This window comes from Bos indicus, chromosome 9, assembly GCF_029378745.1.
Source record: "Bos indicus isolate NIAB-ARS_2022 breed Sahiwal x Tharparkar chromosome 9, NIAB-ARS_B.indTharparkar_mat_pri_1.0, whole genome shotgun sequence".
NCBI classification, from domain to species: Eukaryota; Metazoa; Chordata; class Mammalia; order Artiodactyla; family Bovidae; genus Bos; species Bos indicus.
This window is the reverse complement of record NC_091768.1, coordinates 8,634,679-8,662,217: the sequence shown is the minus strand read 5'-3', so window position 1 is coordinate 8,662,217 and position 27,539 is coordinate 8,634,679. Positions and strand designations below refer to the sequence as shown.

The 27,539-nt window shown below is 39.8% G+C and overlaps 2 pseudogenes; one reads left to right on the top strand and one right to left on the bottom strand.

The window, feature by feature from the left end:
* Positions 1 to 14,168: 14,168 nt before the first annotated feature.
* On the bottom strand, positions 14,169 to 15,374 carry LOC139185016 (craniofacial development protein 2-like; annotated as a pseudogene).
* Positions 15,375 to 23,163: 7,789 nt separating this feature from the next.
* Positions 23,164 to 23,826, top strand: LOC109563448 (myosin regulatory light polypeptide 9 pseudogene; annotated as a pseudogene).
* Positions 23,827 to 27,539: the final 3,713 nt, after the last annotated feature.

The following is a 27,539-nucleotide window of genomic DNA, read 5'->3' as shown; positions in this document are numbered from 1 at the left end:
GTTACCACTTGATGAGAACAAGAGGGAGGGACTGAGGAAAACATCATCTACCAAAGACAGGGCAAGAACTTGAGCCTGAGGTTAGGTACATCATGGGTCTCAGCACGTGACATCTACCTTGAGTTTAGATTTGTTTCTTGCATGCAGTGTGGCAAGAGGGCTTCGCTGGTGGCTCAGATGGTAAAAAATCTGCCTGCAGTGCAGGAGATCCAGGTTTGATCCCTGGGTTGGGAAGATCCCCTGGAGAAGGGAATGCAACCCACTCCAGTATTCTTGCCTGGAGAATCCCATGGACAGAGGAGCCTGGCAGGCTACATAGTACATGGGGTCGCAAAGAGTCAGACACGACTGAGTAGCTGACACTTCACTTCATGTTCTGTGTGGCAAGAAGTCTGTCTAGGATCTAGGTGGATGTGTTTGGAAGAGCTGGATCCTACAAGACTACGGTTTTTAATTCTCTGAGTATGTTGACAGTTCGGGTCAGACAAGCAGACCCCAGTCTAAGTAATGGTGGGGAAGGACCTACTGAAGGGGAGGTGGAAAGGGGTGAGGAGAGCAAGCATTACCTCTGAAATAAATGAGGACTTTTCAGGACAGTTATACTGAATTTGAGCTGCTGCCTTACTCATACAAATAACACTTAAAACATTAGCCTTCCTCCCTCCACACCTCCCTCTCTCCCCTTTTCCTTCCTTCCTTCCTTTCTCTCTCTCTTTCACTCGCCCTTTCCTCCTTCCTACTTTCCTTTTTTTTTTTTTCTTCTTTTACTTGTCAGATAAGTCATGATTTGTATTGTGTTAGTGCCATATGGTGATGTGTGCGGGTTAAGCCTTGGTATAGTATTAAACTGGGATCAGGCGGGTTTCATTTTGCTGATAAAAGATATGAGTGTAAGTCTACTCCCCATTCTTTCTATCCTCTCCTCTTCCAGATGCAGAATGGTCTTTGATTTTCTTTATTTCTCACCTCCCTCACAAGCTTGTTCATTTCATTATCTTCAATGATGCTGTTGTCTAAATCAATCTCTCTAGAGCAGTGTTTTTCAAACTGACTGATACTGGGTCTTGAAATTAATTGCAATGGCACCCCACTCCAGGACTCTTGCCTGGAAAATCCCATGGACAGAGGAGCCTGGTAGGCTGCAGTCCATGGGGTGGCTAAGAGTTGCAAACGACTGAGCGACATCACTTTCACTTTTCACTTTCATGCTTTGGAGAAGGAAATGACAACCCACTCCAGTGTTCTTGCCTGGAGAATCCCAGGGACAGGGGAGCCTGGTGGGCTGCCGTCTATGGGGTCACACAGAGTCGGACACGACTGAAGCGACTTAGCAGCAGCAGGAGGAGCAACCAGCATTTAAATAAATGAAGAAGAAGGGAATATGTGAAATTAGGATGCACATTCCAAAGTGCAATACTTGTTTCAATGAAATGGGTTTAATTATCTGTATACGGCTATACTGTGGGCTTCCCAGGAGGCTCTGTGGTAAAGAATCTGCCTGCCAATGCAGGAGCCACAGGAGACATGGGTTTGATCCCTGGGTCATGGCAACCCACTCCAGTATTCTTGCCTGGAAAATCCCAAGAACAGACGAGCCTGGCAGGTTATAGTCCATGGGATCACAGAGTCAGACATGACTGAGAGACTGAGCATGCAAACACTTGGCTGTACTAAAACGTTATATAAAACACACCCCTAGATGTGGGACGCAGATAAGTAAGACTGAAACTCCCTGCTGAGGGATGGTGAGGATCATTGGTGGGGAGGGATGGTAGGGGCCCCAGGAATGTGGCCACAGCAGCCCACAGACATACTATTTGGATTACTTGAGGTGGCATCTTGTTCAGACACTGTTCTTCTGTCTTCTGAGCCTCTTGGAGTTGCATTAGTTTCTGTTTTCCAAGACTTGTCCTTTAGATAGTTTTGTAAGATCCCACCATCCTTCTGGTACATTATCTTGCAGCCTAAATGAACCAGAGTTGAACCATAGTAGCTTGGAAGAGTCTCTGAATTATGCCTTTATATAGAAGAGTTAAATGTTAACCTACCTGATACTGATGTTACAAGAGTTCTCAAATGGGCAAGGACAGGTGTAACTGGTGTCACAAATCCAAAATTAAGGTGGCTTACTTCCTTTCCCTTTTTTTTTTCCCACCAGGAAAAGCCAAGCTGAATTCACTAACAATTAGGGTCAAACAGATTCTCCAGTGAAGCAATATTCTGATTATTGGTGATGTCATTTAAAATTTTAATGAAGTTTAATATGCCACATCACTCTTAATTAATGTTTACTGAGAACCTACTGTTATACTTGGCAGTTAGACTTGGAAAGGATTGGAAAGGGAAAAATCACCAGATGAAATGGTTTGAAGTATGAAAATTTGTTTCTGTGCTAATAATTCAACCAAATATTAAATACTTACAGGGTTTAGGATCTAAGCAGAGTCCTAGGCTATAAGTAAAATACATGTGTGTGTGTGTATATATATATATATAGAGAGAGAGAGAGAGAGAAAGAGAGAGAGGGGGAGAGAGAGAGAGAGAGAGAGCGCTTCCTTTGTTCCTAATCGTACAAGATGAGATCTAAGTATTCATCAATAGGGAATTTTAACAATTAATTGGGTATTTATATAATTGAATATAATGCAATGAAAAAAATTAACTGAAAAAAGCAAAGTGTAGCATGATGCGTATAGTAAGCCCCATTTGGTTAAAAAAATGAGAATATTACATATTTGTTTAGTTAGGCATAGAAACACCTATGGAAGGGGCCATAAGAAACTGCTGCCATTGGCAAAAGAGATTGGAAGACAAGGAAGGCTACTTTCCTATGTCTTACGAACATTTTGAATTTTGCATTTAAAAAGTCAGCAAATTTAAAATTCAAAACATTTTTTTTATGTGCTAATCTTTGACCCTGGCTATTCTGGGACTTTTTTAGAGCTTCCTTTTCTCTTTTTACCCTAGCCTTGGTATGATGAAAATTAGACTTTCAGAATTCCCATTTGGGAGAACATGGAATTGAGAATAATAATTAGCCTTGATGAATCCTGAGATACCAGGGACCCTGCAGCACGTGACCTTCCAAGATAAAGTTTGGCCCTTGTCCCTTGGACCATGTGTGTTTTGGCATGTTTGTGTGAGCAGCAGCATCTGTTTCATTATTTTATATACAGTTTGATCACTTGTACATGTTTCTACAAATGGCAGATATTTAAACATAACACCAAACGTGCACAAATAAAAATTTCCCCGGTGATGAGGATTCAGTTGCTATCATAACACATCAGTGCTTCTGAAACTAACCATTTTGTGACACCCAGGATTATCATTTGCTAAGACAGACGCTTGGTACTATCTACTTCTTATCAAGGCATCACTATGAATATACATGATAACCAAAAATGTATTTTATATTTATAAAGCAGGTGAAAAAGTCTGATGAATATGCTGGTATTTAAAAAGGCACTGAATCCTATAGCATCAAGAACAATACTTCGACTGTAATCTTCTAAAGAACCCAAGAGAAAGGAAAATAATTAGATAATAAGATACTTATTTGTGCATTTGCTTAATAATTTAAACACTTATGCTTCCTATAATCTCTATTTTTCCATGTTCTTTGAATTTTTCTAGTATCCAGAATGGAATAAATCCAACATGGCTCTGTATTTTTCCCTTTGAGCCTTCATTTAGATGATATTAGCATACTTGATCAATAAAAAAAACATATGCTATCATATTCATAGTATATTTTAAGAACTTGACCTCAACTTCTTGACACATATTGGATTTGTGTGGGTGCATTAATAATGTGGGTGCATTAATAATATTCAAAGGTTCTATGAAGTTTTATTAGTAGAGGTATAATTTTAAGATAAAAGTTTAAACTTTCAGGTTCAACTCCATAATGTTTAATTCATTGCATGCATTTTAAAAGCTGTCATATTTTCCACTGCTGCAACTTTCATACCATCTGTTTGGTGAGGGGATATTTGGAGTCCTGCCAGTTGGCAGCAGTAGGTATTGTTGAAGCTTCAATTTGGCACTTAATACCCTCCTTTGTACCCCTAACACTTATCCATTCATCCATGAATAAATGTGCCTAAGCTAAGCTGACGGATTTAAACAATTCAGCCATCCATCCACAGGGTTTTTCTTTCTGTCAAACACAAAAGGATCTTGGTAGAATTTGCAGTAAAGATGATTACTACTTCCATTGCTGCCTATGAATTTTGGAAAAGAGAATGTTTTATCTAATTATTTACCTATCTATATCACTATCTCTAGGTTTATATGTACACATAGATTAAGGTTTCTCACTATGGAGTGAGCCTCCAGAAGACAGCAATAGAAAGTATAAAGAAGCAGTATCAGGAACAACGAGAATGCTAGGCTGAAGGACACTGACGACTCTGGAAAAGATGAGGAGGAAGGGGAAGAGAGTCCATTTGCAGGGTAACAGATGTCTTAAAACCAAAATAGATCTTAGGTTTGGCAAGAATTCATAAAAGCTTCAGAGATAACCTCTGCTACCAAAGTTGACATCATCTTTCTTTATCTAGCAATTGGTTAACTTCAGCAATACTGACATTTTGGGCCAACAACTTGGCAAGGACACTCTTTCAACTTGAAATAAAGATATTAACTTTTAAACAGAAATGCCCTTAGGTTTTATCTGGTTATAAAATTATTTTAAATAATGCAAACAAATGAAAAATTTGAATTAGATACTGAAAATGTTATTATAATTTCAATTAGTTCCTGATAATAATACATGCCTAGTGGTGCTTTGCCTTTTCATACTGTTGAATTGATACTTTTGAACTGTGGTGTTGGAAAAGACTCTTGAGAGTCCCTTGGACTGCAAGGTGATTCGAGTCCATCCTAAAGGAGATCAGTCCTGGGTGTTCTTTGGAAGGACTGATGCTGAAGCTAAAACTCCAATACTTTGGCCATCTGATGTGAAGAGCTGACTCATTTGAAAAGACCCTGATGCTGGGAGGGATTAAGGGCAGGAGGAGAAGGGGACAACAGGATGAGATGGTTGGATGGCATCACCGACTCAATGGACAGGAGTTTGGGTGAACTCCAGGAGTTGGTGATGGACAGGGAGGCCTGGTGAGCTGAGGTTCATGGGGTCACAGAGTCGGACACCACTGAGCGACTGATCTGAACTGAATTGAGTGGTGCTTTTGCTACTTGGCCTCTGGATTTGGGAAAAACTGTGCTACATACAGAGCAATATTCAACCAGAAATGCATTTAGTCCATTTAGATAGAGGTATCTGCATTTGTTTTCCCATTTTTGCTTCCAAAACATAAACTCTCAAATGGATTATTCTATTGAAGTACTTCATCAGGAAACATGGCAAGTATACATTCTTGCCCTGATTAGGAATACTGACCTTATTTTGAGACTGCTGCTGCTGCTGCTAAGTCGCTTCAGTCGTGTCCAACCCTGTGCGACCCCATAGATGGCAGCCCACCAGGCTCGCCTGTCCCTGGGATTCTCCAGGCAAGAACACTGGAGTGGGTTGCCATTTCCTTCTCCAATGCATGAAAGTGAAAAGTGAAAGTGAAGTCGCTCAGTCGTATCCAACTCTTAGCGACCCCATGGACTGCAGCCTTCTAGGCTCCTCCTTCCATGGGATTTTCCAGGCAAGAGTATTTTGAGACTAGACATAGAGAAACACTATCAATATCCATTTATCAATTATATACAGGAAGCGGTGTTTCCAGTTTTGCTTTTGGTAGTGGCACACTCTTCCTGCTGTATTGTGTATCTACACAGAGACACACAAAGAGGGCTAGAGAGTGGGCTTTGGGATTAAAAGCACAAACTTTGCTGTAAAATTAGTTTTGAGGTCAGATCTCAGCTCACCTGTTATTGGCTCTATGACTTTGGGTGAACTATTTAATCTGAATGTCAGTTTTCATTTGCAAAATGAGGAAAGTAATTACAGCTGCGTCAGTGATAGAATTAAATGCGTTGTGGGTGATGTGTATTTTTCTTCTCTGGTTGGTTAATTTCCTTTCCTCTTTTTTTTTTTTCGGTCTGACATTTTAATGTTTTACTTGTTGATAATCTTGTTTTGGATTTAATGCCAATAACTTCTTTGTTGTGAACAACCTTTCCCAGTTCATACATAGCCTTGCATTTTGTTTATGATATTTTAAAGGTGCATTTTAGAATTTTCATATTGGCAAAATTGCTTTGTCCTCTGTAGATTGTTTCTTTCACTGTGTTTTATCTTAAGAAAGGCTTTCCTTGTCTACAGATCAGGTCCTCTCAGATATATATACAGTTGACCTTTGAACAATGCCAGAATAAGAAGCGTCAACCTACTTCATATCGTGCAGTACTATAGTGCACATTTATCGAGGAAATCTGTGTGTAAGTGGACCTGTGGAGTTCACACACACCCCGCACCCCCCCCACACACACAGTTGTCCCTCAGTATCCATAGGGGATGTCAGGACCTCCCCATGGGTACCAAAATCCATGAATGTTCAAGTCCCAAAGTTACCTTATCTGCTGATTCTGCATCCACAGGTAAGGAGGACTGACTGTATATGTATTTCATGATTTTTATGCTTCTTTTTACATTTATTTATTCAATTCATTTATTATATATTTAGTGTATAATGTCAGAGGACAACTTAAATGAATGTTCTTCGAAATAATTAGACAATTTACCCAAAGCAAAAAGCTTCCCACATTTTCAAGTTTTTAAAAAACAATACATTAAGTTCTTATTTTGTTAGCATTGACTTGAAGCTATTTTTTCTGTTACATTGGTCTCTGTGTTCATTCTTCTGTCAGTTCTTTACTGTTTAAAACCTTTCTATGTTAATAGCAGGCATTGCCATATGTCAGGGCCAGCCTTCCTTCATTAGACTCCATCAGAACATAGCAGTCTTTTTTCCTCCTAGTTTTCCAGAAGTGCTTTAGACTTTGTGTAGTGTTTTTATAATTTTAATTTTACGTTTTGTAAAATAGTAGCTTCACAAGCAATATAGTGCACAGGAAATATTCCTATTAACCTTGACTCCCAGGTTTTCTTCTCTGAGGCAAATTATTTAGTGTTTATTAACACTGGTTCACAATCGCACTCATCTCACATGCTAGTAAAGTAATGCTCAAAATTCTCCAAGCCAGGCTTCAGCAATACGTGAACCGTGAACTTCCTGATGTTCAAGCTGGTTTTAGAAAAGGCAGAGGAACCAGAGACCAAATTGCCAACATCTGCTGAATCACGGAAAAAGCAAGAGAGTTCCATAAAAACATCTATTTCTGCTTTATTGACTATGCCAAAGCCTTTGACTGTGTGGATCACAATAAACTGTGGACAATTCTGAAAGAGATGGGAATACCAGACCACCTGACCTGCCTCTTGAGAAATCTGTAGGCAGGTCAGGAAGCAACAGTTAGGACTGGACATGGAACAACAGACTGGTTCCAAATAGGAAAAAGAGTACGTCAAGGCTATATATTGTCACCCTGCTTATTTGACTTCTATGCAGAGTACATCATGAGAAACCCTGGGCTGGAGGAAGCACAAGCTGGAATCAAGATTGCCGGGAGAAATATCAATAACCTCAGATATGCAGATGACACCACCCTTATGGCAGAAAGTGAAGAGGAACTAAAAAGCCTCTTGATGAAAGTGAAAGTGGAGAGTTGGCTTAAAGCTCAACATTCAGAAAACTAAGATCATGGCATCTGGTCCCATCACTTCATGGGAAATAGATGGGGAAACAGTGGAAACAGTGTCAGACTTTATCTTTTGGGGCTCCAAAAATCACTGCAGATAGTGAGTGCAGCCATGAAATTAAAAGACGCTTACTCCTTGGAAGGAAAGTTATGACCAACCTAGATAGCATATTCAAAAGCAGAGACATTACTTTGCCAACAAAGGTCCGTCTAGTCAAGGCTATGGTTTTTCCTGTGGTTATGTATGGATGTGAGAGTTGGACTGTGAAGAAGGCTGAGCGCTGAAGAACTGATGCCTTTGAACTGTGGTGTTGGAGAAGACTCTTGAGAGTCCCTTGGACTGCAAGGAGATCCAACCAGTCCATTCTGAAGGAGATCAGCCCTGGGATTTCTTTGGAAGGAATGATGCTAAAGCTGAAACTCCAGTACTTTGGCCACCTCATGTGAAGAGTTGACTCATTGGAAACAACTCTGATGCTGGGAGGGATTGGGGGAAGGAGGAGAAGGGAATGACAGAGGATGAGATGGCTGGATGGCATCACTGACTCAATGGACGTGAGTCTGAGTGAACTCCGGGAATTGGTGATGGACAGGGAGGCCTGGTGTGCTGCGATTCATGGGGTCGCAAAGAGTCGGACACAACTAAGTGACTGAACTGAACTGAGCTGAACACTGGTTCTGGAGACAGACTGCTGCTGCTGCTAAGTTGCTTCAGTTGTGTCTGACTCTGTGCGACCCTATAGACAGCAGCCCACCAGGCTCCCGCATCCCTGGGATTCTCCAGGCAAGAACACTGGAGTGGGTTGCCATTTCCTTCTCCAATGCATGAAAGTGAAAAGTGAAAGTGAAGTCACTCAGTTGTGTCCGACTCCTAGCGACCCCATGGACTGCAGCCTACCAGGCTCCTCTGTCCATGGGATTTTCCAGGCAAGAGTACTGGAGTGGGTTGCCATTGCCTTCTCTGTGGCTGTTGCTATCAAGTAGCAAATGTTCTTATAAATTCTTCTAGAGATAGACTAAGCTGATGAAACGCATGTACTTTAATGTTTTATTCAAAAAATGGAAGCAAAATGTGCACATTCTTCTGCAGTTCTTTTTTAAAATATTAAACAGCAAATGGAAGTCATTCTCCATAAGTGTGTGTGTGTGTGTGTGTATGTGTATGTGTGTGTGGTATATAAATATAAATACATATGTATTTTTTAATTGCTTCATAATAGATTATTGTATATATTTACTAAAAGTATGTTGCTAATGAATATTTAGATTGTTTCCTGCCTTTCGCTACTGTAAACAGTGTGGCAATGGATGACTTCAGCTTTTTGCACATTTATAAGTATATGTGTTGATCAATTTCTATAGGTATAATTGTGGATCTAAGCATATTTTCATATTAAATAGTAATAAATCTTTTTAACTTGACCTCCATATATATTATATCAACTTGTTACAGACATCAGTTATGTATGATGGATTCTGTGTCAATACTCTATTACTAACACAAAAGATTACCAATCTTGGTCTTTGTTAGTCAAAGAGGTAAAAAGTGATGTCTCAGTGTTTTTAATTTGCGTTTGTTTAACTATTATTAAGGTTGATTTTTTCTGATGTGATTAAAAATTATATTTATTTTTATCTGAACAGCCAATAAATGTCTTTTGTCCATTTTAAAAATTAGAGTTTGGTCTTTTTTTTAATTTATTTTTTTATTGAGGGACAATTGCTTTACAGAATATTGTTGTTTTCTGTCAAACCTCAACATGAATCAGCCATAGGTATACATATATCCCCTCCCTTTTGAAACTCCCTCCCCTCTCCCACCCCATCCCACCCCTCTAGGTTGATACAGAGTCCCTGTTTGAGTTTTCTGAGCCCTACAGCAAATTTCCCTTGGCTATCTTGGCTAACATATTTTACGTGTGTTAATGTAAGTTTCCATGTTACTCTTTCCATACATCTCACCTTCTCTTCCCCTCTCCCCATGTCCATAAATCTATTCTCTATGTCCGTTTCTCCATTGCTGCCCTGTAAATAAATTCTTCAGTACCATTTTTCTAGATTCCGTGTATGTGCATTAGAATATGGTATTTATCTTTCTCTTTCTGACTCACTTCACTCTGCATAATAGGTTCTAGCTTCATCCTTATATATTGATCTGTAAGAGCTTTGGGAAATTAAGAATATTTGGTCTTTGACATAGATGTGGCAAATATATTTTGTCCACCTCTTTACTTGTCTGCAATAGTTTATGAGTTTTTTGAGGTGTGGACATCTAAAGTTGCTCTGTCAAGTTAATATACCTTCCTGTGACTTCTGGGTTCTGACTTTTCTTTTGAATCCTGGGCTTGGTCGTAGGTAACATCTGTCATTCTCTATATCTTCTGGGTGCTATTCAGGAATGAGCTCAAGATAATTAGGATTAGGAATGAGACGCTGGTGTTCTGATGGTGACTTAGCTCAATTCAGTAGGTCTGAAGATGTGCCGCCAGAAGACTAAAAGTCATGAAGTCAGAGCAAGGCAATCACCATCATGCTCACCTGTCATGAGAATGAATCTGGTGTCTTCCTCTCCAGACAAGGACTCCTTGCTGGTGAACTGCCAACCCACAGACCACTAGATAGAATATCATTTTCTCCAAATTGGTAACTCCCTTTCTTTGGGCAAGTTACTATAAGCGGAATTTTAGACCACCAAGTAGGGATATTCTTAAGGTTTTTGCACCCATTCGTATACTCTCTTCCATAATTTGTGGAAATTGTTGCCAACAGTGGATGAGAGTTCCCTTTCCTAGAGCCCTTGTTAATTTTTTAATGTCTCTTCCAATCTGTAGGCAAAATATGAAATCCCATTAATTGTAATTTGGTTTTTTTTTTTTTGATTGCTAGTAAGGCTAAAATTATTTTTCTTGCTGTTTTGTTTTTTCAAAAATATTATGTACTTAATTTCAAAAATTTTTGGTGTTTGACTTTTTATTGTTGACTTATAAGTTCTCATTATATATTAAAGTTATTAATCCTTTAACTGTCATCCAGTGCACTGATTATTCAACAATCCAAAACTTCTCATCTTGTTAATATATATGTATATAACATACTTACACTTAATTTTTACATATCATTTTACCATCTTCTCTCTTATATGTAAGTGCATATATAAATATAGCCCCTTATATAAATATAAATGTAAATATAAATAAATGCCCATAAATATGCATTTTATTAGATTTTAGATAACAACATGATTATAAAGGACATTAATTTACTACAGCATATTGTTTTGAAATTTGTTTTAAAAATACTATAAGTCTCTTCGTTAAAATTTTAATGTCAGTTTTAGAAGTTCTATCCTTCTTGCGTTGAGGGCTAAGGACATTTTGCCTCTGCTATGTTGCCTGAGATGCTTTCTTTGACGAAGTAATCACTTATAGAAGGAGTGACATCAGCATTAGGGTGGTGTGAGACACTGTTTTTATCACCTTCAATTTAAAAACAGTAAAGCATTGATAAGTCAACGAAGACTCCTCTATCCAACACACCAAGGCACCGGAGAATTCCACTCATCCGTACTCCTGAAAGTGGGTGGATTGGAGCAGGCAGAAGAAGCGAAGCTGTTGGAATAACTGAGGCAGAACTCACAACCCAGGTAATCCTAGACACAGCAGAGGCACCACTGTCCTTGTGCTCCAGATGGCGACAGAAGTGACAGCAGTCCCCCTGGAAAAAACAAAGCGCCAGCAACCCTGGAGGCACGGGGGCACCAGGTGACATTTCTAGCAGAGCCAATGGAGGTCCTAAAAAGTGCAGATTTTCAAATACAGCCAGAGGCAGCCTAGAAAGAGAAGCCAAACTCTGGTGCTATAGCGCCATCTACCGAAGAATAACTAATTATCAAGTCATGGAATCGTTAGGGGGCTTCTCTGCTGGCTCAGATGGTAAAGAAAGTGAAAGAAGCGTCCGACTCTTTGCGACCCCATGGACTATACAGTCCATGGAATTCTCCAGGCCAGAATAATGGAGTGCGTAGCCTTTCCCTTCTCCAGGGGATCTTCCCAACCCGGATCTTCTGAACCCCGGTCTCCCACATTGCAGGCAGATTCTTTACCAGCTGAAGCACCACGGAAGCCCAAGAATGCTGGAGTGAGTAGCTTGTCTTTTCTCCGGGGGAATCTTCCCGACCCAGGAATGGAACTGGTGTCTCCTACATTGAAAGCAGATTCTTTGACCTGGTAAAGTATCTGCCTGCAATGCAGGATACCTGGGTTCAATACCTGGGTCGGGAAGACTCTCTGGAGAAGAGAATGGCTACCCACTCCCGTGTTTTTGCCGGGAGAATTCCATGGACAGAGGAGCCTGGTGAGCTAAAGTCCAGTTCAGTTCAGTTCAGTTCAATTGCTCAGTCGTGTCCGACTCTTTGCGACCCCATGAATCGCAGCATGCGAGGCCTCCCTGTCTATCACCAACTCCCGGAGTTCACTCAGACTCACGTCCATGGAGTCAGTGATGCCATCCAGCCATCTCATCCTCTGTCGTTCCCTTCTCCTCCTGCCCTCATCCCTCCCAGCATCAGGGTCTTTTCCAAGGAGTCAACTCTTCCCATGAGGTGGCCAAAGTACTGGAGTTTCAGCTTTAGCATCATTCCTTCCAAAGAAGTCCCAGGGCTGATCTCCTTCAGAATGGACTGGTTGGATCTCCTTGCGGTCCAAGGGACTCTCAAGAGTCTTCTCCAACACCACAGTTCAAAAGCATCAGTTCTTCGGCGCTCAGCCTTCTTCACAGTCCAACTCTCACATCCATACATGACCACAGGAAAAACCATAGCCTTGACTAGATGGACCTTTGTTGGCAAAGTAATGTCTCTGCTTTTGAATATGCTATCTAGGTTGGTCATAACTTTCCTTCCAAGGAGTAAGCGTCTTTTAATTTCATGGCTGCACTCACCATCTACAGTGATTTTGGAGCCCAAAAAATAAAGTCTGACACTGTTTCCACTGTTTCCCCATCTATTTCCCATGAAGTGATGGGACCAGATGCCATGATCTTAGTTTTCTGAATGTTGAGCTTTAAGCCAACTTTTTCACTCTCCTCTTTCACTTTCATCAAGAGGCTTTTTAGTTCCTCTTCACTTTCTGCCATAAGGGTGGTGTCATCTGCATATCTGAGGTTATTGGTATTTCTCCCGGCAATCTTGATTCCAGCTTGTGCTTCCTCCAGCCCAGGGTTTCTCATGATGTACTCTGCATAGAAGTTAAATAAGCAGGGTGACAATATACAGCCTTGAGGTAATCCTTTTCCTATTTGGAACCAGTCTGTTGTTCCATGTCCAGTTCTAACTGTTGCTTCCTGACCTGCATACAGATTTCTCAAGAGGCAGGTCAGGTGCTCTGGTATTCCCATCTCTTTCAGAATTGTCCACAGTTTATTGTGATCCACACAGTCAAAGGCTTTGGCATAGTCAATAAAGCAGAAATAGATGTTTTTCTGCAACTCTCTTGCTTTTTCCATGATTCAGCAGATGTTGGCAATTTGATCTCTGGTTCCTCTGCCTTTTCTAAAACCAGCTTGAACATCAGGAAGTTCACGGTTCACGTATTGCTGAAGCCTGGCTTGGAGAATTTTGAGCATTACTTTACTAGCGTGTGAGATGAGTGCAATTGTGCGGTAGTTTGAGCATTCTTTGGCATTGCCTTTCTTTGGGATTGGAATGAAAACTGACCTTTTCCAGACCTGTGGCCACTGATGAGTTTTCCAAATTTGCTGGCATATTGAGTGCAGCACTTTCACAGCATCATCTTTCAGGATTTGAAATAGCTCCACTGGAATTCCATCACTTCCACTAGCTTTGTTCGTAGTGATGCTTTCTAAGGCCCACTTGACTTCACATTCCAGGATGTCTGGCTCTTGGTCAGTGATCACATCATTGTGATTATCTTGGTCATGAAGTTTTTTTTTTGGTACAGTTCTTCTGTGTATTCTTGCCACTTCTTCTTAATATTTTCTGCTTCTGTTAGGTCCATACCATTTCTGTCCTTTATCGAGCCCATCTTTGCATGAAATGTTTCCTTGGTATCTCTAATCTTTTTGAAGAGATCCCTAGTCTTTCCCATTCTGTTGTTTTCCTCTATTTCTTTGCATTGATCACTGAGGAAGGCTTTCTTATCTCTTCTTGCTCTTCTTTGGAACTCTGCATTCAGATGCTTATATCTTTCCTTTTCTCCTTTGTTTTTTGCTTCTCTTCTTCTCACAGCTATTTGTAAGGCCTCCCCAGACAGCCATTTTGCTTTTTTGCATTTCTTTTCCATGGGGATGGTCTTGATCCCTGTTTCCTGTACAATGTCATGAACCTCATTCCATAGTTCATCAGGCAGTCTATCTATCAGATCTAGGCCCTAAAATCTATTTCCCACTTCTACTGTATAATCATAAGGGATTTGATTTAGGTCATACCTGAATGGTCTAGTGGTTTCCCCTACTTTCTTCAATTTAAATCTGAATTTGGTAATAAGGAGTTCATGATCTGAGCCACAGTCAGCTCCCGGTCTTGTTTTTGTTGACTGTATAGAGCTTCTCCATCTTTGGCTGCAAAGAACATGATCAATCTGATTTTGGTGTTGACCATCTGGTGATGTCCATGTGTAGAGTCTTCTCTTGTGTTGTTGGAAGAGGGTATGTGCTATGACCAGTGCATTTTCTTGGCAAAACTCTATTAGTCTTTGCCGTGCTCCATTCCATATTCCAAGGCCAAATTTGCCTGTTACTCCAGGTGTTTCTCGACTTCCTACTTTTGCATTCCAGTCCCCTATAATGAAAAGGACATCTTTTTTGGGTGTTAGTTCTAAAAGGTCTTGTAGGTCTTCATAGAACTATTCAACTTCAGCTTCTTCAGCATTACTGGTTGGGGCATAGACTTGGATTACTGTGATATTGAATGGTTTGCCTTGGAAACAAACAGAGATCATTCTGTCTTTTTTGAGATTGCATCCTAGTAATGCATTATGGACTCTTTTGTTGACTATGATGGCTACTCCATTTCTTCTGAGGGATTCCTGTCTGCAGTAGTAGATATAATGGTCATCTGAGTTAAATTCACCATTCCAGTCCATTTGAGTTCGCTGATCCCTAGAATGTCGACATTCACTCTTGCCATCTCTTGTTTGATCACTTCCAATTTGCCTTGATTCATGGACCTGACATTCCAGGTTCCTATGCAATATTGCTCTTTATAGCATCGGACCTTGCTTCTATCACCAGTCACATCCACACCTGGGTATTGTTTTTGCTTTGGCTCCATCCCTTCATTCTTTCTGGAGTTATTTCTCCACTGATGTCCAGTAGCATATTGGGCACCTACTGACCTGGGGAGTTCCTCTTTCAGTATGCTATCATTTTTCCTTTTCATAGTGTTCATGGGGTTCTCAAGGCAAGAATACTGAAGTGGTTTGCCATTCCCTTCTCCAGTGGACCACATTCTGTCATCTGACCTGCCCGTCTTGGGTTGCCCCACAGGCATGGCTTAGTTTCATTGGGTTAGACAAGGCTGTGGTCCTAGTGTGATTAGATTCACTTGTTTCCTGTGAGTATGGTTTCAGTGTGTCTGCCCTCTGATGCCCTCTTGCAACACCTACCATCTTACTTGGGTTTCTCTTACCCTGGGCGTCCATGCGGTCTCAAAAAGTTAGACATGAGCAAGCAACTATTATCTTAATCAAGTGAAAAAACAAAAACAAATCCTCTTTGTCTAAGGAAGAAAGGTGTTCAGTATTTCAAGTGCACCAAAAGAGAAACAACTTATTAAGTACATGAACAAGCATAGTATCACAGTATCCTACAAAGAAATTGATAAATTCACAGAATATTGTGATCTGATAGAGAATTCAAAATAGCTGTCAGGAAACAACTCTATGCAGTATTAGAAAATTCATAAAGAAAGTTCAGTGAGCTCAGGAATAAAATTAATGAACAGAAGGAATATTTACCAAAGAAATGGAAACTCTAAAAAGAACCAAGCAAAAATTTTGGAGCTGAGGAACTGAATAAATGAGATAAAGAATGCATTAGAAAGCCCTGGAAACAGAGCAGATTATAAGAAAGAGAGAATAAGTGAGCTCAGTGATAGAAATGGTACAGGTAGAAGAAGAGGGAGAACGAAGATCTTAAAAATTCTATAAGAACTATCAAACTTCATGAGGAAGTACAGCATGAAGATAATGGGTATCCCAGAGGGAGAAAGGAGTAGGAGTTTGTTAAATCATAGCTGAGAGCACTACAAATCTGGGAAGGAACAGGGTATGCAAGTATAGAAAGCTAAGAGAGTGCCTAGTTACCTCCATGCACAAAGACTGTTTCTAAGACCCATTATATTAAAACGTCAAAAAATCGATGAAAAAGAAAGAATTTCAAAGCAGCCAAGGAACAAAGGATGGCTGTCTCAGCAGAAACTCTACAGGCTAGGGGAGAGTGGAATGACAGACTCAAAGTATTGAACGCAAAATCTGTCAACCAAGAATACCCTATCCAGGGAAGCTACCCCTTTGGATATGGAGAAATAAAAGCTTTCCTGGACAAATGTAAGCTGAGGGAGTTCATCACCATTAGATCTGCCTCACAGGATATTTTGAAAGGAGCTATTCACCCTTAAAAAGGAAAAGAAAGGGCAAAAGTGCAGAAAATCTTAAGTAAGGTGATAAATAGACTGGATCAGAAAACCACAACTCTGTATCAGAAGAGGTTGTTAAACACTTAATTATAGCATAAAGATTAAAAGGAGAAAAAACAGTAAAAATAACAATAGCTATTTCAATTTGGTAACAAGCTTGCAACATAAAAAGGGATATTTGAGACATAAAAACATAAAAGAGGAAGAGAAAATGAATGGAATCTGTATAGGCAAATAAAGACAAATTCTTATCAGCAGAGAAAGGACTATTTTAACTATGATGTTGTTTTTTTTTTTGGCACAGGAGTGTTTTTTTGTATAAAATGATTATTTTAGAAAACATCGTGGCAACCACAAAACATAAATATAGCAGAGACAGGAAACATTTAAAAAGAGGGGAATCTGAAAAAAAAAATATAGAAAACAGCCAAACTAAAATGGCAGACAGAAACACAAGGACAAAGAAACAATGGAGATATAGGACAATTGGAAAACAAAAGATAAAGTGGCATGACTAAGTCATCATATGTCAATAATCATCCTAATATAAATGCATTTCATTCACCAGTCAAAAGCAGAGCAGCTGCATGAGTTAAACAGTAAGATCCAATTATATGCTGACTCTAGGAGAAACACCTCAGCTTTAAAAACAAACATAGGCTCAAAGAGAAGTGATTGAAGGTGATACTCCAAGCAGAGGGCAGGCAAAATAAAGAGGGTGTAGCCATATTCACGTCAATCAAAATAGACTTCATGCCACGAGAGAGGTAACAAGAGGCAAAGATAGACATTTTATGATAAAGGGGGTAATTTTTAAGAAAATAGAATCCGTTCAGTTCAGTCACTCAGTCATGTCCAACTCTTTGTGACCCCATGAACCGCAGCACGCCAGGCCTTCCTGTCCATCACCAACTCCCAGAGTTTACCTAAACCAATGTCCATTGAGTCTGTGATGCCATCCATCCATCTCATCCTCTGTCATCCCCTTCTCCTCCCCCCTCAATCCTTCCCAGCATCAGGAGTCAGTTTCCAAGGAATCAGTTCTTCACATCAAGTGGCCAAAGTATTGGAGCTTCAGCTTCAGTATCAGTCTTTCCTATGAATATTCAGAGTTGATTTCCTTTAGGATTGACTGGTTGGATCTCCTTAAAGTGCAAGGGACTCTCAAGTGCCTTCTCCAACACCACAGTTCAAAAGCATCTTTGGCACTCAGCTTTCTTTATAGTCTAACTCTCACGTCTATACATGACCACTGGAAAAACCATAGCTTTGACTAGATGGACCTTTGTTGGCAAAGTAATGTCTCTGCTTTTTATATATGCTATCTGGGTTGGTCATAACTTTTCTTCCAAGGAGCAAACCTCTTTTAATTTTATGGCTGCAGGCACCATCTACAGTGATTTTGGAGCCCAAGAAAATAAAGTCTGTCACTGTTTCCATTGTTTCCCTATCTATTTGTCATGAAGTAATGGGCTTCCCAGGTGGCGCTAGTGGTAAAGAACCCACTTGCCAATCCAGGAGAGAAGAGATGCAGGTTTGATTCTTGGGTTGGGAAGATCCTCTGGAGCAGGGCATGGCAATCCACTCCAGTATTTTTACCTGGAGAATCCCATGGACAGAAGAGCCTGGCATGGGGTTGCAAAGAGTCAGACACCACTGAGCGACTTTCACTTTCATTTTCACTTTCAATGGGACCGGATGCCATGATCTTTGTTTTTTGAATGTTGAGTTTTAAGCCAAATTTTTCTCTCTCCTCTTTCACTTTCATCAAGAGGCTCTTTAGTTCCTCTTCACTTTCTGCTATAAGGGTGGTATCATCTGCATATCTAAGGTTATTGATATCTCTCCCAGAAATCTTGATTCCAGCTTGTGCTTCCTCCAGCTTGGCATTTTACATGACGTGCTCTGCATATAAGTTAAATAAGTAGGATGACAATATACAGGATTGACATACTCCTACCTTGATTTGGAACCAGTCAATTGTTCCATGTCCGGTTCTAACTGTTGCTTTTTGACCTGCATACAGATTTTTCAGGAGGCAGGTAAGGTGGTCTGGTATTCCCATCTCTTGAAGAATTTCCCACAGTGTGTTGCGATCAAAGGCTTTGGTGTAGTCAATAAAGCAAAAGTAGATGTTTTGTTCTGGAACTCTTTTGCTTTTTTCTGTGATCTAAAGGATGCTGGCAGTTGGTTCTTCTGCCTTTTCTAAATCCAGCTAGAACATCTGGAAGTTCTCAGTTCACATACTTTTGAAGCCTCGCTTGGAGAATTTTTAGCATTACTTTGCTGGTGCATGAGAATTTAACAAATGCAGTGTTGAGAGGGAATTTTATAGCAATTCAGCAATTCAAAACTCAAGTAAGTAGTCTAAACTTACATCTAAAGGAAGTAGGAAAAGAAGAAGAAACAGAGCCCAAAGTCAGTATAAGGAAGGAAATAAAGATCATAACAGAAATAAACAAGTGGAGACTAAAAACACACCAAAGATCAATGAAACTAAGAGCTGATCCTTTGGAAAGAGAAATGAAATTGACAAACATTTATCTAGACTCAAGAAAATAAAAAGAGAGAAGGCTCAGATAAATAACATCAGAAATGAAAGAAGAAATTTCAATAGATAAAACAGAATACAAAAGATTATAAGAGAATACTATGATCAGCTATCCACCAACAAATTGGTCAACACAGAAGAAATGGATAAATTCTTAGAATCATACAACCTTTCAAGACTGAATCATAAAGAAATACAAAATCCAATTAGACTCATCACCAATAAGGAGATTGAGACAGTAATTTAAAAAAGTTTCTCAGAAAGCAAAACCCCAGGACTCAATAGCTTTACCAAACATTTTAAGAAGATTTAATACCGATCTTTCTCAAATTCTTCCAAAAAATTGAAGAGAAGGGAATGTTTCCTAAGTCATTTTGCAAGGCTAGCACCATCTTGATATCAATACCAGACCAGTACAGCACACACATACAAAATTACAGGTCAATATCTCTAATGAACAGAGATGGAAATACCTCAACATAATATTAGAAAACTACGACAATATATTATAGTATCATAGACCGTGATCAAGAGGGATTTATTCCAGGGATGTAGGATGGTTCAAATGTGCAAAGCACCTAGCATGATAATCAGATTAACAACACGAAATATAAAAATCAACTTATCATCTCAATAGGTACAGAAAAAGCTTTTAATAAGATTCAATACTCATTCATGTTAAAACTCTCAACAAACAGTACATAAGGAATGTATCCCACATACTAAAGCTCATTTATGAGAAATCCACAGCTAACTTCATACTCAATGGTGAAAAACTGAAAGCTATCCCTCTAAGATCTAGAGCAAGACGAAGATGCTAACTCTTGCCACTCTTATTCAACATAGTCTTAACCACAGTGTTTAGGCAAGGGAAAAGAAAAGCATCCAAACTTGGATGAAGAAGTAAAACTCATCATTTGCAGATAACATGAATATATATATATATATATATATATATATATATATATAATATATACATATAATGGCTTCCCAGGTGTTGCTTGTGGTAAAGAACCTATTTGTAAATGGAGAAGATATTAGAGAAGGAATGGAATGGAGGAGATATGAGAGAAGAGGGTTTGATCCCTGGGTTGGGAAGATCCCCTGAAGGAGAGCATGGCAATCCAAACCAGTATTCTTGCCTGGAGACTCCCATGGACAGAGGAGCCTGGCAGGTTACAGTCCATAGGGTCACACAGAGTTGGATATGACTGAAGTGACTTAGCATGTACATACACACACACACACACACACACACACACACACACACACACATGTATAACCATAAAGTCTCCACCAAAAACTGATAGAAATGATAAAAGAATACAGTAAAATTGCAGGGTACAAAATCAATATAAAAATCTGTTTAATTTCTATACACTAACAACAAACTAGTAGAATGAAAAATTAAGAAAGCAATCTCTGTATCTTCTTTGGAAAAATCTATTTCGGTGTTATGTCCAGTTTTTTTTTTTTTTTTTTAATTGAGCTCTATGAGCTGTTGTATATTTTGGAAATTAAGCACTTGGCTGCATTATTTGCAAATATTTTCTCCCATTCCATACATTGTCTTTTCATTTTCTTTATGGTTTCCTTTTCTGGCAAGCATGTGAGTTTGACTAGGTTCCATTTATTTATTTTGGCTTTTATTTCCTTTGCCTCGGAAGACTGATCTAAGAAAGCATTGATATGATTTATCACACAGAATGTTTTGCCCCTGTTCTCTTCTAGGAATTTTATGTGCTGTGTTATATTTAAGTCTTTAAGCCATTTTGAGTTTATTTTTGTATATGGTGTGAGGATGTGTTCTAACTTCATTGATTTACATGAAGCCATTCAGCTTTCCCAACAATACTTGCTGAAAGGACTATCTTTTCTCCATTGTATATTCTTGCCTCCTTTGTTGAAGATTAAATGATCTTAGGTGTGTGGATTTATTTCTGGGCTCTATTCTGTTCCATTGATGAATATGTGTGCTTTTTTTGGCCAATACCCTGTTGTTTTGATTAGTGTAGCTTTGTAGTAGTGTCTCATGGACATGAGTCTGAGTGAACTCCGGGAGTTGGTGATGGACAGGGAGGCCTGGTGTGTTGCGATTCATGGGGTCGCAAAGAGTCGGACACGACCAAGTGACTGAACTGAACTGAACTGTAGTAGTGTCTAAAGTCTGGTAAGGTTATGCCTTCAGTTTGTGTTCTTTTTTCTCAGGCTTGCTTTGGCATACAGATGACCAACAGTCACATGGAAAGATGCTCACCATCACTAATTATTAAAGAAATGTAAATCAAAACTGCAATGAGGTATCACCTCACACCAGTCAGAATTTCCATTACCAAAAGGTCTGCAAATAATAAACGCTAGAGAGGGTGTTCAAACTACCACACAATTGCACTCATCTCACATGCTAGCGAAGTAATGCTCAAAATTTTCCAAGTGAGGCTTCAACAGTACTTGAACTGAGAAATTCCAGATGTTCTAGCTGGATTTAGAAAAGGCAGAGGAGTCAGAGATCAAATTGGCAACATCTGTTGAATCATTGAAAATGCAAGTGAATTCCAGAAAAACATCTACTTCTGCTTTATTGACTACACCAAAGCCTTTGCCTATGTGGATCACAACAAACTGTGGAAAATTCTTCAAGAGATGCGAGTACGAGAACACCTTACCTGACTCCTGAGAAGTCTGTATGCAGGTCAAGAGACAACAGTTAGAACCGGACATGGAACAATGGACGGGTTCCAAATTGGGGAAGGAGTATGTCAGTGCTGTATATTGCCACCCGGATTATTTAACTTATATGCAGAGTACATCATGTGAAATGCCAGGCTGGATGAAGCACAAGCTGCAATCATGATTGCCGGGAGAAATATCAGCAACCTCAGATATGCAGATGACACCACCCTTATAGCAGAAAGTGAAGAGAAACTAAAGAGCCTCTTGATGAAAGTGAAAGAGGAGAGAGAAAAAGTTGGCTTAAATCAACATTCAAAAATCATGGCATGTGGTCCCATTACTTCATGGCAAATAGATGGGGAAACAATGGAAACAGTGACACACTTTATTTTCTTGGGCTCCAGAATCACTGCAGACGGTGACTGCAGCCATGAAATTAAAAGAATCTTACTCTTTGGAAGAAAAGTTATGATAAACTTAGACAGTATATTAAAAAGCAGAGACATTACTTTGCCGACAAAGGTCCATCTAGTCAAAGCTAAGGTTTTTCTGGTAGTCATGTATGGATGTGAGAGTTGGACCGTAAAGAAGGCTGAGTGCCAAAGAATTGCTGCTTTTGAACTGTGGTGTTGGAGAAGACTCTTGAGAGTCCCTTGGACTAAAAAATGATCAAACCAGTCAATCCTAAAGGAAATCAGTCCTGAATGTTCATTGGAAGGACTGATGCTGAAGCTGAAGCGCCAATACTTTTGCCACCTGATATGAAGGACTGACTCCTTGGAAAAGACCCTGATGCTGGCAAAGAATGAAGGCAAGAGGAGAAGGGGACGACAGAGGATGAGATGGTTGGATGGCATCACAGACTTAGTGGACATGAGTTTGAGCAAGCTCCAGGAGTTGGTGATGGACAGGGAAGCCTGGCATGCTGCAGTCCACGGGGTCACAAAGAGTCAGACACAACTGAGTAACTGGACTGAACTGAAGAGAGGATGTGGAGAAAAGAGAAGCCTCCTATTCCATGGAGAATAGTATGGAAATTCCTTACAAACTAAAAATAGAGCTACTATGTGATCCAGCGCTCCCACTTCTGGGCATATACTCAGACAAACCTTTAATTCTAAGAGAGACATGCACCCCAATATACACAGAAGCACTATTTATAATAGCTGAGACATGGAAACAATCTAAGTGTCCATTAACAGATACATGGATGAAGAAGATGTGGTCTATATATATAGTGAAATATTACTCAGACAAACAAGTGAAATAATGCCACTTTCAGAAACATGGATGGACCTAGAGATAATCAAGTGAAGTAAGTAAGACAGAGGAAGGCAAATATTATATGTGGAACCTAAAAAAAATGGTACAAATGTACTTATTTACAAGATAGAAGCAGACTCCCAGACATAGAAGACACATACATGGTCACCAAAGGCGATCAGGGTGGGGAGAATAAATTAGGAACTTGGGATTAACAGATACACATTATTATATGTAAAATAGATAAACAACAAGGACCCAGTGTATACCATGGGAAACTGTATTCAATATTTCATAATAATCTATAATGAAAAAGCATTCAGGGAAGCAATTTGGTAGTGGCAGAAAGGGCAGCAAGGGGATCCCTGAAGCTTTCGGATTCTCGCAGCTGAGCAGGGATTTAACTGCCACCGTGTCGAGCAAAAGAGCAAAGACCAAGACCACCAAGAAGCACCCCCAGTGCACAACCTCCAGTGTGGTGTCCATGTTCAATCAGTCACAGATTCAGGAGTTCAGGGAGGCCTTCAATATGATGTTTTAGAACAGAGATGGCTTCATTAACAATGAAGACTTGGGTGGCATGCTTGCCTCCCTGGGGAAAAATCCAACTCATGAGGATCTGGATGCCATGATGAATGAGGCTCAGGGTTCCACGAACTTTGCCATATTTCTCACGATGTTTGGTGAAAAGTTAAATGGTACAGATCTGGAAGATGTCATCAGAAACGCTTTTACTTACTTTGATGAAGCAACTGGCACCATTCAGGAGGATTATTTGAGACAGCTGCTGGCTGCAATGGGAAACTGGTTTACAGAGGAGGAAGTGGAGGAGCTGTACAGAGAAGCACCTATTGACAAAAAGGGGAGTTTCCATTATATTGCTTTCATGCACATCCTTAAGCACGGAGCAAAAGACCAAGATGACCTAGAACTTCAGATTCCAGTCAAACGTTTCTTTTTGCCACTCTGAGTATTTCTGAGACATTTTCCCAGAGCCTATTACATGCCCTTAGCTTTACAGTTCTGCCTTTCTTGTTGTATTTATTCTCAGCCATTTGGGGAACATTCATATCTATAATCAGACTGGATGTAGAACTTTCTGTCATCTTCAGAATAGAAAATAGAGTAAATTTAACTTACCAGCTGCCCCTTACCCTCCCTGCCCCCAATAACTGCAGTCTACAGAGGCTTTGCTGTGACTCAGTGGTAAAGAATCTGCCTTCAATGTGGGAGAACCAGGTTTGATCCTTGGGTGGGAAAGATCACCTGAAGAAGGGAATGACAACCCACTCCAGTACTCTTGCCTGGAGAATCCCATGGACAGAAGAGCCTGGCAGGCTACAGTCCATGGGGTCATAAAGAATCAGACATGACTGAACAACCCACACACACACAGGGTCAATATATTTTTTCAGAGAACGTTAGTCACTCAATGTTTTCTGAACCATAATCAAATGTTATGATAAAAAAGCATTTGAAAAAGAATATGCGTGTGTGTACACACACACACACACACACATATAAATCACTTTGTTGTATACCTGAAACTAGCACAACGCTGTAGATCAACTATATTTCAATAAAACAAGAAAAAACTCACAATCTCAAAGAATAAAAAAATACCAAGAATAAATTTAAACAACTAAAAACAACACCAGAAATGATAAGATATTGTTGAAAAATAAGACACAAAAAATGGGGAAAATATTCTGTGCTCATGGATTAGAAGGATTAAACTGTTAAAAATGTCCGTTTTTTCCTATAATAGTTTATAGATTCAATGCAATCCCTATTAAAAACCCAATGACATTTTTCACAGAAATAGAACAGAAAAATTTTAATTTATTTACAACCATAAAAGACTGCAAATAGCCAAAGTGATTCTGAGAAAAAAGAACAAAGCTAGAGACATCATACACTCTGCTTTTAAATTATAATACAAAGCTGAGTGAGTGCTAAGTCACTTCAGTCATGTCTAACTCTCTGCAAACCTATGGACTGTAGTCTACCAGGTTCCTCTGTCCATGGGATTCTCCAGTCAAGAATACTGGAGGGGGTTGCCATGCCCTCCTCCAGGGGATCTTCCCAATCCAAGGATCAAACCGTGTTTCTTGCATCTCCTGCATTGGCAGGCAGGTTCTTTACTGCTAGCGCTACCTGGGAAGCCCACTACAGATATGCAGATGACACCACCCTTATGGCAGAAACTGAAGAGGAACTAAAAAGCCTCTTGATAAAAGTGAAAGTGGAGAGTGAAAAAGTTGGCTTTAAACTCAACATTCAGAAAATGAAGATCATGGCATCTGGTCCCATCACTTCATGGGAAATAGATGAGGAAACAGTGGAAACAGTGTCAGACTTTATTTTTTGGGGCTCCAAAATCACTGCAGATGGTGACTGCAGCCATGAAATTAAAAGACACTTACTCCTTGGAAGAAAAGTTATGACCAACTCAGATAGTATATTGAAAAGCAGAGACATTACTTTGCCAACAAAGGTTCCTCTAGTCAAGGCTATGGTTTTTCCTGTGGTCATGTATGGATGTGAGAGTTGGACTGTGAAGAAGGTTGAGCACCGAAGAATTAATGCTTTTGAACTGTGGTGTTGAAGAAGACTCCTGAGAGTCCCTTGGACTGCAAGGAGATCCAACCAGTCCATTCTGAAGGAGATCAGGCCTGGGATTTCTTTGGAAGGAATGATGCGAAAGCTGAAACTCCAGTACTTTGGCCACCTCATGCGAAGAATTGACTCATTGGAAAAGACTCTGATGCTGGGAGGGATTGGGGGCAGGAGGAGAAGGGGACGACAGAGGATGAGATGGCTGGATGGCATCACTGACTCGATGGACATGAGTCTGAGTGAACTCCGGGAGTTGGTGATGCACAGAGAGGCCTGGCGTGCTGTGATTCATGGGGTTGCAAAGAGTCGGACACGACTGAGCGACTGAACTAGAACTAGAACTAGAACTAGCATGGTTTTGGCAGAAAACAGACACATGGATCAATGAAATATAATAGAAAGCCCAGAAATAAGTGCATACAGATACTGACAACTAATTTACAACAAAGGAGCAAAGAATATAACATGGAGACAGTCTCTTCAGTAAATGATATTGGGAAAATGGGACCGCCACAAACAAAAAAAAAAAGAAACTGAAGCAATATCTTACACCATAGACAAAAAGTAACTCAAAATGGATTAAAGACTTGAATATAAGACCTGAAACCATACAACTCTTAGAAGAAAACATAAGCAATACATTGTCTGATATTGGTCTTAACAATCTTTCTGGATTTGTCTTTTCAGACAAGGGAAGCAAGCAAAAATAAACAAATGGAACTGCACCAGACTAAAAAGGTTCCACACAGAAAAATAAACCATCAACAAGATGAAAAGACAGCCTACCAAATGGGAGATTATTCAAAAACCATATAATCAATGAAGGATTAACATAAAAAATACATAAAGAACTCACACAACTCAAGAACATCAGCAATAACAAAACCAAAGCTAGTTAAAAATGGGCAGAGGTTCTAAATAATAATTTTTCCAAGAAGAAAAATGACTCAAAGACATTTGAAAAGATGTTTGACATCACTAATTATTAGAAAAATGCAAGTCAAAACCACAATGAGATATCATCTCACATCCATAAGAATAACTGTTATCAGAAAGATTAGAAATAGCAAGTGTTGGACAGTATGTGGAGGAAAAGGAACCTTCACAAATTGTTGATGCAAATGTATATTGGTGTAGCCAATGTGGATAACAATATGGAGAGTCCTCAAAATATTAAGAATAGAACTTCTGTATGATCTAGCTGTTTCACTTCTGGGTATTTATCTGAGGATATGAAAACCCTAATTCAAAACTATGCCTGCACCTCTATGTTCAGTGCAACATTGTTTACAATAGGCAAGATATGGAAACAACCTCACTGTCCATCTATGGATGAACAGATTCCACACTGGAATACTACTCAGCCATAAAAAGATGAAATCATGCCATTTGTGACAATATAGATGGGCCTTGAGGGTATTATACTAATGATATAAGTCAGACAGGGAAAGAAAAATACCGTATGACCTCACTTGTATGTGGAATTTAAAAAAATAAATAAAATGAATAAACAAAACCCAGGGAGCAGATTAGTGGTCACCAAAGGGAAAGGGGAGAGGGAAGGAGGTGTAGTGGTAAAAGGGGTTAGCCATATGGTAATGGACAGGGAGGCCTGGCGTGCTGCAATTTGTGGGGTTGCAAAGAGTCGGACATGACTGAGCGACTGAACTGAACTGAACTGAACTGAATGGATGGACACCAAACCAGATGGTGAGCGCCCTGCAGTGTAAGGAGAAGTATAGTGTTTTACACATGAATCATGGACTGTTATAAGCCAGTGGTGCTGTTGTGCGGTCACTAAGTAGCATTCGACTCTGTGAACCTGTGGACTACAGCACAGCAGGCTTCCCTGTACTTCACTGTCTCCTGGAGTTTGCTCATACTTATGTATGAGCTGGTGATGCCATCCAACCATCTCATCCTCTGTCATCCCCTTCTCCTCCTGCTCTCAATCTTTCCCAGCATCAGGGTCTTTTCCAATGAGTTAGTTCTTCACATCAGGTGGCCAAAGTATTGGAGCTTCAGTTTCAGCATCAATCTTTTCAATGAATATTCAGGGCTGAT